Source organism: Prionailurus bengalensis, chromosome F2 (genome assembly GCF_016509475.1).
Source record: "Prionailurus bengalensis isolate Pbe53 chromosome F2, Fcat_Pben_1.1_paternal_pri, whole genome shotgun sequence".
In the NCBI taxonomy this organism is placed as follows: domain Eukaryota; kingdom Metazoa; phylum Chordata; class Mammalia; order Carnivora; family Felidae; genus Prionailurus; species Prionailurus bengalensis.
This window is the reverse complement of record NC_057353.1, coordinates 44,611,100-44,623,231: the sequence shown is the minus strand read 5'-3', so window position 1 is coordinate 44,623,231 and position 12,132 is coordinate 44,611,100.

Genomic DNA, 12,132 nt, shown 5'->3' with positions numbered 1-12,132 from the left:
GTTATTCTGATATACCAGAGTTTGGGAACCTCTGCTCTTTTTCCTTAAGAAGTGCAGCTCTAAAATGTTAACTACCAAAATTTTGATAAGAGACTCATAAGGGACTCATAGAAGGGAGGTTTAGACAAGAGAATCAAAGTTGGCCCTCTGACAATTAACACATTTTAAATTGAAAAAATAGAACAACTTCTACATTTCTAGAAGTTTTAGGGACCAATAATTTCGACCCGTAATTCTAGCTAGCATCAGTTTTCATAAATCATCTAAATTGTGGCATTCAAATAAGTTATAGAACTATAGCCATAGCCAAATAATATTTTGGATGTAGTCCTTAGGATGTAAATTGAATTTAAAGAATTTCAACTGATTTTAAAAGGTTCATCAGCCTTCCAGCCTCTAAAATAGTTTACTACTACTATTATTAAAATTATCGCAACCCAAAAATTATTTAATAATAAGAGCTTTACAGCCCATAAAATATCCCCATTGTTTTAGCATAGCATCAGTTGATACTTTATAAATCTGGATCCAGACTTTTTCCAAAAGCTTGTTGAAAGCTACTCAGCAAAGCAATGAAAAGATAGAAAATATTTTTTTCCATATAGAAATTGAGAGGAGCATGGGTCCCACCCTGTGCAAAAGCATTTCTCATACAAAGAAAAGACACTCAAATTATAAACAGATGGCCAATCACATGACAATCAATTAAAATATATCAGGTGAGGTCTGGTTCCAAATTTGAATTCCATTTTTGTTGGCTAAGCCCAAGAGTTTCCTTCACAGTGGGATGAACGGCTACGTGGAACTGTAGGCTCTGGCCACTCCCTGTCCTCCCTCCCAGAATGGCAACGACAAAGACTACTGAGTAAGCAGAAAACTTGGCATCTGTGGAAGTTTGCCTTGAGCCCATCTGCCAGCTGGTGGTGATGGATGGGGGAGTGAACGAGAGCCCTTCTTGGCGAGTGGATGAGTTTCCATTTGGCGCTCTTTTGTTATTCAACCCAAAATGAATAATTTTTATTATCTTACTATTTTCCTTCTTTTTTTCTTTACAGTATGCTGCCCTCCTGACATACTGTACAAATACTGGCAGGGTTTAAAAAAAAAAACCATCAGAGTTCAATTCTCGAATTTTAACACTGGATCGATGAACATATATGCACAAATTGCCTCATTTCCTTGCACTGCAATTTTGATAAATGAGGAAATTACACTTTTTAATGTATTTACTAGGACAATAAACAGGTTAATCTTGCTGTAAGGCAGTTGGGTATTAGAACAGAGGAAGTTCAATAATCTGATATTTGAAGTTGTTTTTATTAAGTGATACAAAGCTGTTTCAAATATGTGGTTAATGATGCAAGACTTTAATGCCTGTATAATTAAGAAATGATTTTTATATTTGCATTTGGCAAATATAAACTAACTTATAAATGCTTAGTAACATAGTAATGATCTCTGCATGTGTCCAAATCCTCTTAAACCCAAAGTACCCCCTCCCAATGATGACACATTTAGTACTCTCTGGTTTTTATTTTGAAAAGCTGCTAATCCTCAGCTTGTCCTCACTAAAGCGAACACTGGTGATCTCATTGGTTTCGTTCAAAGCAAGGTGAACCACACTGAAATCCTTTCTGAAGCCTCTGGTAATGCCTAACAAACGGCTCTCAGCAATGAACGATTGTCTGCCCACACACCACACATGCTGATCCTTTTCCAGTGGATGGTCAATAAAACCCATAGTATTCTGGAACTGATTCTTAGAGGTCAAACTTGTAACTGTATTTTCCCCGAGATAGTGAAATAAAATGTCTTTATGTTTGCTTGATTTAATTTTCCCCCAAAGAACCAGCATCATGGCCCAAGAATGTTGGTTTACTACCAAAATGATATTTTATCTTAAAGTCACAATACTCTTAATTTATTCCTCTGGATTGTATTCCTCCCGTCTCTCTCTTCAGTTTGAAATCAACCCCTGTACTTCTCTCATATTGTGATCCAAGAAGATGTACATTCATATCACGTCTAATATACATCTCCCAGACCTCCACTGTATGACTTCCACTTTTGATCTTGAAGTTAAACAGTGATTTGCTTACTCACACCTCCTACTTGTAAAGTGAGAGATCTTTGAGTGGTTTCTTAACTTTCTACATAACGTGCTACTAGCCTCCTTAAGAACAACATAAGGAACATTTTGTTGAAAACTTTTAGGGTATATTTCTAAAAGCAAAGGGGATAAAGAAAAATAAAGAATGACTCATCCATACTAAAGGAAGACTTTGCTTATAGATATATACTTTTTCCTTTCTTTTTCTTCTTCTATCAAGTATCCAACTGTACTATATCAACATCTCAAATAAATAAGGCTCCACAGTCCCCAAACAAGAAAAAGCCAACACAAAGATACTCTTCTGGGGAAATTTGTGTCTTCAATTCTCTCTTCTCTAGATGATGATCCACCATTTTTGAAGTCAAGTATTCCCCCTCCACTATTGTATCGGCTGAAATCCTGTTCATTCTGACACTTGACCCAAGTTCTACACCCTCCGTAGTGTCCTCTAACCTGCTGCAACCAGGCAACTATACTCATTCTGATTTAATCTGTTTCTGACAGTATAGGGGCCATAGACTAGCCTTCATGATTTCATACCTGTGCGTTGTGGCTTGCCCAAGTCACATAACCAGTAAGCTCCTATGAAGAAATGAAACACCATGGCTGCCGCGCCAAGTTCTAGAATCTTCCTCTCCACACCATGAATTGATGAATCTCCTTGAGCACTGCTGTCTGTCACTCTTTACTCAGAAGAAGGAAGAGGTTTTTCTTTCCCCAAAGGACTATAACTTAGTATTTCATGTGCTTTCCAGCTACTTTGTCTCCCAAGGTTACATTCTTCCAACTGGTTCTCTACTCCTTGGATTTCTCCCTCGGTCCTTCAGGGGTTCCTCATCCTCTTATCGCTCTTTGCAGTTTTGAAGTTCCCCAAAGTTTATCTTCAGTCACCTTCTCCTTTTGCATTCTTTACATCGGTGACTTCATTTATACCCATGAGTTCAGAGACTGCTCAAGTGTAGATTACTTAGCTCAAGTCTCTAGCCCTATAGTCTCTCAAGTTCCACTATTATATTTTCTGGTATCTGTTTAACACCTGCAGAGTGTGTGTGTGTGTGTGTGTGTGTAATGATTTCACCAGTTTTCCTGTATCAGCTCTTTCTCATACCCTACCAAGTTCTCCCCAGAGAGAATAGCAAAGTTATCATTTCTTTCTCCCGCATCCTCACTCCAAATGCTAAGCAAATCATAGAAGTCTGTCCTTCTTTTCCATTCCTAGTGGCATCTCCTTAATTCAGGGCCTCTTCATCCTGCTTCATGAACAAGTACAATAGTTACCTCTTTTTCTCACTTCCTATCTCCCTGCTCCAGCCCTTCCTACACGTCACTTGAAGCCAGGGAATAAATGATGCCAAAGCAGAGGAGGCAAGTCTAGGCAAGTACCTTGACCCTAAATAGATGGAAAACCAAGATTCAAAGATCAAGGCAGGATAAATCAATACATCAGTATTTTTAAACTATTGGAAAATATAGGTGGAAAGAGAGAGAGAGGGAGAGAGAGAGAGACCCTGAAGGGGTATCGTGATAGCCAAGTAGGGAGGAGCCAAATACCAAAGAGGTCAAAGATATTTCTTTATCTCTGATGCATTCTACTTCCTTACATCTATTTTCTTATCATATCACCAACAAGAAATCATATTTACATTAAAGCAAAATAAAAAATTGATGGCCAGTTCATTTTAGTTTTTACAATTAATTGCACCTGTCAGATTAATGAGTCTCAAAAGATTCGTCAAGTAGGAAGTCAGAGCAGTATTAAATAAGATATAAACCTAGATCCTGGGAATGTGCCAAAGTGTTCTTTTTGTGGGAGCAATTATTTCTGCTGTATCAGTCTCAACACAATCTCCTTTATAAGGTTGTATTGTATATGTGTATCCACCAATGCTGAAGAAAAAGTGTTAGGTTTACCCCAGGTAAACATTTAGACTTAACAGAAAAAACAAAAAACAAAAAAACAGAATCAAACACATTGCATCCTTGAAACAAAGTGTTTCTCATTTGACCACACTTTACCATTTGCAACTGAATCAAGACAGGACAGAATAACCAACCATTAAAAACTCCTGGGTACATTCAGGCTCCAACCAAAGGTAATCAGCCCTGAGGAGGGTTTATAGAGTTATAAAATTCATATGCATCTTTATTTAGAACAGATTTTTGCCAACTGTGGTTTCCAACCCATTAGTGAGTTGTGAGAACAATTTAGTGGGGCTTGATCAACATTTTTTTAAAACCATGAAATACAATAAAACAAAATTGTTCGAATGCATCAAAAATTGTAAGACTATTATTTCAGGAAACTTTTTATTTCAGTAAGTATATTTGTGTATATGTGTGCACTACACCATAAAAGATATATCTTCTTGTGTGTTGTGGTCAAAAAAGTTTGAAAAATTTAGGGCAGTATAATATGCTTCCTGCTGCTTCGAAAAAAATAACAGCAGCAAATTCCATCAGATTATACTGCCTTCCATTATCCTAGCTCTTTCTAGAGAAGCTGCATTAAAAAGACACCCTTCCTCTCTCCTCAGCAGTACCTTCAGTGCATTCTTATGCCTGCGATTCTCAAAGTGCTGTCCACGAAACCTTGCAGGTCCCTGAGACCCTTTCCGAGAGTCTGCAAGTTCGAAAATACTTCGTTGTGACACCAGGACATTATTTGCATTTTCAGTGTGTTTCTATCTGCATTGGTGGAGCAAAGGCACAACAGCTAAAACTTCTGGGGCCCCAAGCACCAGCCGAGGCAGTGGCACCGAATCGTAGCAGTCAGTGTGTGTGGCATTGCCACGCATGCATCCGCAGATTTTTCTTAAAATGCCAATTTCGCTTAACAGTGACCTTGATGCAGCAGTAAGAAGTATTACTTTTATTGGGGCGCCTGGGTGGCTCAGTCAGTTAAGCGTCCAACTTTGGCTCAGGTCATGATCTCCCGGTTCATGTGATGGAGCCCCGTGTGGGGTTCTGTGCTGACAGCTGGGAGCCTGGAGCCTGCTTGGGATTCTGTGTCTCCCTCTCTCTCTCTGCACCTCCCCCACTCGTGTTCTGTCTCTCTCTCTGTCTCAAAAATGAAATAGAACATTTAGAAAAGTATTAGTTTTATTAAATGTTTACCCTTGAGCACATATCGTTCTAATATTCCGTGTCAGGAAGTAGGAAGTTGTCATAAGGACCTGGACGCATCCCAGTTGTGATGGTCGTGTCTTAAGGAGAATCCTTTGTGTGGTGAGCGAGCTAGCTGCTTTTCAGTGAAAGAGCATTTTTACTTGAAGAAGCTATGCTTATTCAGATGTTGGTATTTGGCAGACATCGTCTCTAAAATGAACAAAGTGAGACCATCACTTCAAGGAGAACAACTGAAAGTATTTATTGCCAAAAATAAAATTTCAGCTTTACAGAAAGATGAATATTTTAGAAAACTTGACAGTGTGGCAATACTTAAAGAACTGTAGGGTGAAATCAGTGGTGATATTGACAGAAGTGACTGTTCGATACGGTGGAATGAAATGTTTGGAACATTTGGAAGATCTGCATAACTCAGCGAACCAATACTTTCTGAACGACCACTGCACGGTACTAGTACAAGATAGACCGTTGGGTTTTACAGGGATGGGGTACAAAAAGCCACTGACACGGTTTTAGAATCCACCGACTTTTCAGAAACCAACCTTTAAGACACTATCACTTGCTGAGTTCTGGTGTCACAGCAAAAGGGAACATCCAGTTATCTAAACGGGCTCTTAAAATACTTCTCCCTCTTCCGGCTACATATTTGCACAAGGCCAACTTTTCTTCATCTACTTCAACCCAAATGATGCATCGCGTGAGATCGGACGCAGAAGCAGATATGGAACTACAGCTGTTTTCTATTAAGCTAGACATTAAAGAGACTTATAAAAATGTAAAACAATGCCACTCTTCTCACTTTTTCTCATTTAAAGCCCCTTATTTATGTTATTATGTAACTGGCTTATTATTTTTAACGGAAAAAATAAATTAAATTTTTTTTTCACGGCTTTAATTTCTAATACAATAAGCACTGGTAAATAAAACACGCATAAACAAGGCTCTCTGGAGTCCTCAATGATTTATTTTTAAGAGTAGAAATGACCCTGAGACCAAAATATTTGAAAACCACTGTCCTGGATCTTATTTGATTCTTCTTTTAAAAATCACCAAATCCAAAAATAGGAATGTATATTTGAGCTTCCGAGCCACCAATCAACTGTACTGTTTAAGACAAGCTTGCTAACAGGTATGAATTGGGGATATTTAAGGCCACTTCTAGATTTAACAAATAAATTTCCTGGGGCGCCTGGGTGACTCAGTCGGTTGAGGGTCCGACTTTGGCTCAGGTCGTGATCTCACGGTTCGTGAGTTCGAGCACCCCCACAATCAGGCTCCATGCTGACAGCTCAAAGCCTGGTGCCTGCTTCGGATTCTGTGTCTCCCTCTCTCTGTCCCTCTCCCGCTCGTGCTCTGTCTTTCTCTCTCAAGAATAAATAAACATTAAAAATTTTTTTAAATAAATTTCCTAACTGAAGAATATTTAATGTTCACATCATATAGCAGGTAAAGTTCACATAGGGCCCCATATAAAACCCTTAATTATTCTCTCTCCTGCTGATCTTGATTTTTAAAGTGTTTGCTTTTAATTACTATATTGTCAAGCTGGGGATCATGTAAAACATAACCTCTATTGATCAGTATAAGCCACAATTCTAATCTGACACTTTAAATTCCTCATCTCACCCTAGCTGTGCATCACACACGATGCAAAATGCCTGTCACAGTGTTCCCCACATCAAGAGCTTTTGTTGATGAAATGTCAGTACAAGAACCCATGCCCCAATGTCTCCAGAACACTCCAGAAAAGACGTTAGCCTGCAATGAAAGTTTGTATGAAATCAACATGACTTAATTACATTCATCATACTGAAAATCAAATTCTGTGCCAATGATACATGGCACTTGGAGCTTATTTTACAAACATTAACTAATTAATCTGCAAAACATCCCTGAGAGGCAAGGCATAATGATATATGAGCTGACAACCTAATTATGTCTAATTATTCATAAGATTTCTCCCTTCCAAGTGTTTTCTATTGCCAGTTCAGAGAAACAGGCCTGCTACGTGCTTAAATCAGATGTGGAAATCAACTATCACTTATTCCATCCAGAATTCTCTTGCTAAGAGTGCCCACATTTCCTTTTAGAACAGATCATCCTGTACCATTTTCCAATGAGAACAATTCATAGAGACCCCAACGCCCCCCCTACCCCCAAACATTAATCTAGTGCTGAACTCACAGTTCTAGATCTTAAATGATAATTCTTTGCTCCTTTCTTTCCCCCAGGGCAATTTGATCATTATCCCAATTTCTCTGACCAGTTTTGCTCTATTGTCCTTTCTTCCCACAGTATCTTTTTCCACTGTAAAGATACTCACAGACACAGACCCAATTGCCATGCATTTTCTTTCCTCCAAATTTTGTCAGCAGAAGGCCAAAGCTGCCTTCTCTGTGCTTTCGTTTCTGTCGCCTCCTTGACTTGAACACTTTTGGGAGTTCCTCAAGCTCTCTGCATAATTCTTTCACTTCTCATCCCACTTGAAACTAGGCAACTTTGTTCTGATAATTCCACTTCGGCTTCTAAATTTTCTCTTTAGCAGCAAGTTGGGCCTTGAAAGTGAATGCCATATGTTTAAAAACATTGCTAGAAGACATATTGTGAAGTGGGATGTTACCATTTGTGGTGGGGGGGGAGGGTATTATACAATTCTGCCTAAAAATGCATAGATTATCTCAGGAATGGGAAATAAATAACAGTTCTTATGAGAACTATATTAGGGTTCCCCAGCAAAACAGAACCAACAGGATGTATGTGTGTGTGTGCACACGTGCATGTGTGTGCGTGTGTACAGAGAGGAGAGATAGATGTATTTAAGGAATTGGCTCACACGACTGTGGAAAGCAGTACATTCAAAATCTGCAGGGTAGGCGGATAGACTGAAAATTCTAGCAAGAGTCGATATTGCAGTCTTGAGTCTAAAGGCAGAATTTTCCCATCTTGAAGGGAACTTCAATCTTTGCTCGTAAGGTCTTCAACTGTTTGGATGAGGACCATTCACATTGTGGATGTCTACTGATGTAGATGTACAAAGTCTACCGATGTAAATGTGAATTGCAACTAAAACATGCATACCTTCACGGCAACATCGAGGCTAGTTTTGACCAAACAAATGGGCACCGTAGCCTCGCCAGGTTGACACATGAAATTAGCCTCACAAGGTCCTATCTTGTTTCAGAAAGCATTTAAGGCAACCATCTACATTTTCCATCTTTGTAACTTTACCAGCTAACAAAGTACCTCCTATACTAAGTGTTCACTCTTCGGTGGCCAAGTAAATAAATGTGTGTTGGACTTGTGTTTCCAATAAAATTATAAACTTGAGGGACAATATTTATCTTGCATTTCCTAAAGCAATCGAATAGTTTAACCCAAATTCTCCAGGGTAGTACTGATTTCAGTACTTGTCACAGCATGTGTCCTCATTTTTAATTTGTAGAAAACGTGGTTACCATACCTCTAACAAGTAGTTTCATGCTGAACACAGTCCTTAAATCTCACTAAATACTTGCTGATTAAAATGGAAATTTCAGCCCGTGGACATTTTGCTTACAATTTGACAAAATGCAACCAGAGGAGATCATCGTTTCTCCTCTCATTTATTCATGAGACACAAAATGCAGTCTGGTTCTTGTGTTTTAAATTTTCCATGTCCAGTACAGGGTGTGGTTATAATGAATTGCTGAGCCAATGTGAAGTAAGATACTTGGTAATCAAGGGCAAGTTTAAACAGTGTTGAACATTTTTTTAGAGTGAGTAAACATGCAGGTAATACATCCAGGAAAGGGCTTGTGTAGAAAGGGAGGGGCACAATTAGACAAATAAAAATCCCTATTTATGGATTCTCTATGTTGGTAATATGACCTTACAATTTCAAGAGGAAGGTAGATGATTTTTTTTAAGACATAAGAAGACATTAGAATCAAAAAAAATAAATAAAATGTATTTCCAACAAAAATTACTTGGGGCTTTTCTGGACTGCTGGAATTATTTTCCTACTTTATAATCTGATGTGATTTTTAAAACTGCTGGTTTGTTCCAAAATGATATCTCAAAGGAGTACACGTTATACCACTCGGGAGTTTGGATAGCCTTGGTGAAAATTTAAAGCTATTATAGAAAAATGAGTGATGAATTATCTTCAAGGAAGCCAGAAAGTGCTTGAACCAAAGCCTTCAGATACTCAGTCAAAAAATCAGTGAGATTTAGTGATGGCTTGGGTACAGGGGTGAAGATATAGAAGAGATGAAAGATGTCTTAGCTGCAGGGGGGACTGAAATTATGCTGATCTCATTATGAGAGACAGAGAAATTAGGATAGAGAACCGGTATGGAATATTTAGCAGAGGAGTGAAGGTGATGAGTGATTTGGAACATGCTGAATGTAAGTGAAACATGGAGATACCCTGTAAACAGCAGGCAAGAAAGCAGAACCAGAGCTGGAGTTCCTAGGATCTTTACAATGGAATTTAAATAAGGCCCTACCTATTAACCACAGTTATTCCTTGCCTCCTCTATGCCTACCCAAGCCACAAATTTAGTCTTCCCAGACTCCAGCTGCATGGGATGATTTGCAGACCCCCTACTTTGAACCCTCTGGAACATGTGATTGTTCTCTTCTCACCTGGAATGTTCTCTTTCTTTCTCCAGCCCCACACCCAACAACCCCACACTCCAATTTTAACTCAAACTTCAGGTTTTACTTTAGATGTTGCTTCCCTGATTGCCCCTTACACACACACACACACACACACGTACACACACAGACTCCTGTGTTAGGTTAGTTGCCTTCCTATGAGTTTCCAGAGTACTTAGTATTTATTCCCCCCATTATACCATGTTATAAGCTGCTGGGGCACCTGGGTGGCTCAGTTGGTTAAGCATCTAACTTCGGCTCAGGTCATGATTTCATGGCCTGTCAGTTCAAGCCCCAGGTTGGGGGCCCTGTGCTGACAGCTCAGAGCCTGGAGTCTGTTCTGGATTCTGTGTCTCACCTCTCTCTCTGCCCCTCCCCTCCCCCTCTCAAAAATAAATAAACATTAAAAAAAAAAAAAGGATCCTGCTTACTCATCCTCCTGTCCAACCCAAGTTTAACATTCCCAAGGGCAGGCACTGACTGCATTCTTCCTGCTCGTTACCATGCTCCTAACTCTGCTGCATATAGCAGGCCCTCAATAAGTGAATTACCAGAGAGGGTTGAATAAAGGCCAGATCACAGTGGGAAAAGATCTCCAAAGGCATGACTGAAAAAAGAGGATGGTAGTTGACACTATTAGATCATTGATATTTCAAGTAGCAAGCTTGGAAATGCCTTGAAAAATTAATTCCCTGTTGTACGGGTATATCCTGTGGAATGGGCATTGAGGCTATGGTGTTGTGTTCTCGTATGGTTTTTCTAGGGAGACATGTAAGGGCAGAGCACAGCCATGTGGGTGGTGGGTGTATCTTCTAAGAAGCCTGAAGCCTTTCTCTAGGGCAGCCACCTGGGAAATAAGTGGGTCCTCAGACAGGAAGTGAAACTGAAGGGTGGGTTTGAGGGTGCATGGAAGAAGAGGCTTGATCTTGCTTTCTTAGTCTGTAGCTATGCCTTCCAATATAGGGGCCACTAGACACATGAAGCTGTTGAGCACGTGAAATAGGCTCTCTCGGGGCGCCTGGGTGGCTCAGTTGGATAAGTGGCTGACTTCGGCTCACATCACAATCTCACAGCTTGTGAGTTCGAGCCCTGCATCTGGCTCTGTGATGACAGCTCAGAGCCCGGGGCCTGCTTTAGATTCTGTCTCTCTCTCTCTCTCTCTCTCTCTCTCTCTCTTTCTCTCTGTCCCTCCACTGCTCTTGCTCTCTCAAAAATAAACATTAAAAAAAATTTTTTTAAAGAAATATGCTGCCTGAATTGAGATCTGCAGCAAATTCAATACATACCAGATTTCAAACTTAATACAAAAAATATTAAATAATTTTGATTTTGATTTTAATTTTGATTATTTGTTGAAATGATAATATTTTGGATATAGCGGGTTAAATAAAGTACATTATTAAAATGAATTTCACTTATTTTTGTTTACTTTACCAAAGCTACTAAGAGTTTTGAAATTCCATATGTGGGGGGGTGCCTGGGTGTCTCAGTTAGCTAGATGTCTTACTCTGGATTTTGGCTCAGGTCATGATCTCGCAATCATGAGATTGAGCCCCACATCGGGCTTCACGCTGAGCATGGAACCTGCTTAAGAATCTGTCTCTCTTTCCCCCTCTGCTCCTCTCCCCTCCCTAAAGAGATAAATAAATAAACTTAAAAATAAAAATAAAATAAAATTCCATATGTGGCTCACATCATATTTCTTTTGGACAGGACTAGTCTGGAGTAAAGAGGGGGTCTCGACATCTCTGAATGTCCTCCTGGGTGGAATTGTTTAGGCAGAAGACGACATAAGCCTGAAAGCCTGAAAACTAAGCCAGGTCTTGTCAAAGAAGAATGACTTCTGAGCGTCTCTTTCTCGTTTCCACTATCAGTAAGGGCTTTCTTTCTGGGGTCCGCATGTGCTGGGCACCCTGCTAGCTACTGAAGCTATAGGATAAACCAGGTGGAGATGGTCTTGCCCTTACCAAGCATGATTCAATCCCTCTCCTCAGGACATTTTCCTTTCACTACTGCCACCCTTGGAGGAAAGCCAGTGGGGGAAGGAAGCACAGCACTTGTTATTACTTTTGTTTGTTTGCAATTGTGATGAAATTTGTGGAATGCTTGCTCTGTCTTCTTCAGGCTCAGTGAATGCCTTGTCTCGCTGAAAGTTCATTCATAATTCTACAAAGCAGGAATTATTATTATTGCCATAAAGAGCAAGAAACTGAGGCATGAAGAAGTAAAATGACTTGCCCAAGCCACACAGCTGG